The 3919-nt window shown below is 40.9% G+C and overlaps 1 long non-coding RNA gene across 3 annotated transcripts; it reads right to left on the bottom strand.

Annotated features, from left to right (window-relative positions):
- Positions 1–1141: 1141 nt before the first annotated feature.
- Positions 1142–3919, bottom strand: LOC310660493. 3 transcript variants are annotated; one of them, XR_014503433.1, is made up of 3 exons: positions 3362–3918; positions 2157–2332; positions 1142–1589 (listed from the first exon to the last, which is right to left on the bottom strand). It is a non-coding gene; the product is annotated as an uncharacterized lncRNA (long non-coding RNA). The 3 variants fall into 3 exon arrangements; XR_014503432.1 differs by having other exon boundaries at positions 1142–2332; positions 3362–3919; XR_014503434.1 differs by lacking the exon at positions 3362–3918 and adding an exon at positions 2881–3161 and having other exon boundaries at positions 1142–2332.

Genomic DNA, 3919 nt, shown 5'->3' with positions numbered 1-3919 from the left:
ATTGCTTATTTTTATTTTGAATTGTTATTGCACGATGACATACTTTTGTTGCATATTTTGTCATTTATGTGGGCCATTTTGGGGGTGTATGAGGTCTTAGGGGAGGGGTAGGACTTCTGTTGGGGGACCTGTCATGCTCCTTCTGGGGTAGTTTGCCCCAAGTTGCTCCCCACCCTGTACTCAGCTCCTAGAAGCTGTCAGCATGTGAAAGTGGCCACACCCCGGGAATGGCTTTGACTGGCCAGCTAAACCTGGTGAGGGTAGCCAATGGGTCTCAGACTCTCTGTGAATTAGGGACTTCTCGTGCATGCGAAGACAGGCTCTGGCAGATTGGGCGGACGGGACCAACAGTAGGTCTAATGATCAAGAAGGCAGTTTCTGCACATGTTGTAGAGAGAAGTGAGGGGCAGGTGGGGCTCGTCAAACTGAGATGGTTGGATGGCTCCTTGTACACCTCCTTTTGGTACCTCCTGCAGCCAGTCTGATGCCAGACGTATTGCTCTGCTTTCCTTTGGACCACATCAGTGAGGCTGAGAGCAGGGTCTTGTTGTTGGGGCAACCTAGGACCTCCATGCACAATGCCCAGGCTTGTGCCCTGAGGTCACTTCGGTGTTGCTAACCAGCAGACTTCACCCCTGGAGGTGCACTCCATTGACTCTTAAGACAGACAGATGCCAGTAGCAACAACAAAATGTGGGTTTTAGACTACTTTGAGTACAGTAATGTAGAAAGTCAGCATACAAATTAAAAATGGAAAGAAAACCAACTATAACTGTAATGCTGGTTCACTAACGTTAACAGATAGCAAGTCTGCATAGATGCTATTGTCTTCACTAAGCTGGTGCCCTCTAGATTTTCTGGACCACAGCGCCCATCAGCCCTAGTCCACTGTGCCCAAGGTTGGCAAAGGATGCCTTATCCCTTCCGCAACCCTCATAGCCCACAGATAGCCAAGTGAGCTTTTATAACTATTTTGTCCTTACGAAAACACTAGCACATTATTCCTCCTGTATTACTTCATGACAAAAGAATTGACCTGCATTACTCAAAGCACAGGCCATTAAAAGATTACATGCCAGCCACTAGCATCTTACCAGTCAAAAGTGATTTACCATTAATGAGTGTGTGCCTTGATGAATACTTCTGTAAGACTCACAGCTGTTGTTTATTAAGTATCATTTATAAAGCATTACATGACAGTAAGCTATAAGGGATCTATATACACATGCTTGTAATACCAAAAGTAATGGTTGATCACTTAAAAACAAGCATTTGTTGTAGCTTTAATTTTCAGTAAGACACTCTGTTTTTAAGCCGCACAAGTGGGTACTTCATGCTGTACCATACATTTGGATATTTATACATTTAGAGCATTTCTGCTTGCCCCTCATCACAAGCAACTTCAAGCCAAGGCGCAATAAATCACTTTTAAAATAGGCTGAAGAACACCCCTTCTGGAACCTTCGAAAAAGACAAAATCTTTAGCTGGTTAAAAGAAGGGCTGTCTACTACACGTGACTTCAATTACATATAAGATTTCAATCCGTCAACTCTGGCTTATTCTGTTCAAGTTTCGTTTAAGGATAAACCTTTAAGAAGTGGGAAGGAGAGACATAAAGATGCATCGACGGTTAGCACCTATATAGCAGACTGAACAACAAAACAGGTCACAGTCATGATGAGATGTATCACATTTCCCTTGAAAGTACAGTAATTACTTATAAATGTACATGCATACATACTAATTACCATATGTAGATTATATGCAAATCTGGGCCATCTGCTTTGGTGATGCATTTCCTCTTTTTAAATTATGTTCCTTAGCCAGCTGTGGGGTATCAGTGTGTTACATCACCAGTGCCTTAACCCTCAATCCCATTGCCTTCATTCTTTCTACACTTATATCTGCCTTTTTATAAAGGCAGTGATTATGCAATAAGCTGTGATTATGCAATAAGCTCTTTTGCTCAAAGCTATGCCTGCAAGAATAGACACCTCTGCACCTCTGGTCTTTGTTGCTTGAGTTATATGTTGCCTTGAAGCAGGCTATAGATTTCAGGCTTTTAGGTAGGCTGCGGTTGATAGTTCAGTTGTTGCGCAATGAGCTCTTTGTACTGGACCACTTTCAATGTGCCTTTCGTGGTAGATACACATACCTTTCACACACGAAAAGATGAAACTCTAGTTCCGTCCCTGAAAATTCTCCTCAAAAGGAAACTGAATAGGTAGGACCTCACTGAGTAAGTTGACCCTGTTTGTTTGTCTTGACCTGTTCCTGTATGTAGCGGTTGAGCATTTTCAATAATGTTTTCGTCTCCACCAGCAACAGATTCTGTCGAAGAAAACAGTCAAATCCCCAAGGTTAAAATTGCATGCTGAATTGGTTTTGACGTGTGTGCATTAGAAACACATATTTCTCACGAATTGAGGCCATCTGGCAAGTGTCTCTTATTGTACGGCAATTCTGTCAGGGAGCTGGATTGTTGCAAATTTTACGTAACCGTCCAGAAAAATGAAGAAATGTCTTCATCCAAAGAACATTTGGTTGTCAAATGCAGCAGCCACCCAGAAACCCACAGAAAACTACTAAGAAATTCTATGTAGGATACACAAGAGTAGCCGCCCAGAGTGGCTGGGGAAACCCGGCCAGATGGGCGGGGTATAAATAAATATTTATTTTTATTAATATTATTATTATTGTTATCTGCAAAGGTGAAAACAAGATGGTAGATACATTTGCCCTGCACAGTTCCTTCAGGCTATTTTGAAATCTTCATTTAAAAAAAACCCTACACAAATGACACGCAAATGTTTTATTTTGTATTTTCTCTCTTCATTGTTTTTGAAAGCTAAGATAATAACCCGGGCGAATATTTTTACCTTATCAGCCACGTGCCTAAATCTATGAAGCCAGCATGGAGCAGAGCAATACGAAAGAAACATTTAGCAGCTAGTTGCAATATAAACATTTAGCAGTTAGTCTCAAACGGGGTTACCTTAATGTGGACAAAATAGGGGTGAACTTGGTTACAAACAACCACAAAAGCTCATTAATCAAACCCTCTCCTCTCCAGGTTTTTCCCTCCCTTTTTTATCCACATCAGACTGAATGGAAGTCAGAGGCGCATATTCTCCCTGAATGACAGTCCTCTCTTGTTTCTTTTATTGTTTAATACCAAGGTGCAAGTACAGCACTTTTTGCTCTGGGCCTGAGGTGAATGAAGCCTTTTATTAGTATTGGAGAGTTTCATCCACATCCCTTCGTTCTCGCTTCTCTTCTTCGGTTTCCCCATGAGACACTCTCATTTTATTTTAAGACATCCCTTCCCTCCTTGTCCCCTATTCAAATACACACACGCACACGACAACTCAGCAAAACCTGATCCGTTTTCAAAATTATGACCAGGCCATCACTTTTTGTGACCAGGCCATTTTGCTGGTATTCTAGGAAGATATTACAACAGCCCAGCCATGGCTGGAAAGATGGTTCTCAGAGGCAATACAATACAGTACAATACAATACAAATCCCTTTATTGGCATTACAAGTTAAGACATTTCAGTATCTGGCCTCCTTATTTACTTCTTATCAGCTGTTTCCTTTAAGATTTTTCTAATTATAACTTAAATACAGGATAAAGGAAGTCTTTTATTTGGTTGTTTGTATTGTTGTATGTTATGCTTATTGTATGTTATGTTCATGTTTAATAAGGGTGGATTTCTTTATTGGGGGTGGGGGGGGGTTATGTTATGTTGTAAATAAAATTTCCAATAAAAATGTATTTAAAAAATAATAATACAAGTTAAGGCATTTCAAATCCGTGCGATAAATTTAAAAGGGAAAGGAGTGAGGCTGTTGAGGGTCACAAGGCACTTGATTGTTCTGCTTCACCCTGTCGGCAATAGAATATAGATCGGCAA

This window comes from Podarcis tiliguerta (genome assembly GCF_965153285.1).
Source record: "Podarcis tiliguerta genome assembly, chromosome: 12".
NCBI lineage: Eukaryota > Metazoa > Chordata > Lepidosauria > Squamata > Lacertidae > Podarcis > Podarcis tiliguerta.
The sequence above is the reverse complement of the archived record's forward strand: the minus strand, read 5'-3'. Positions and strand labels throughout refer to the sequence as shown.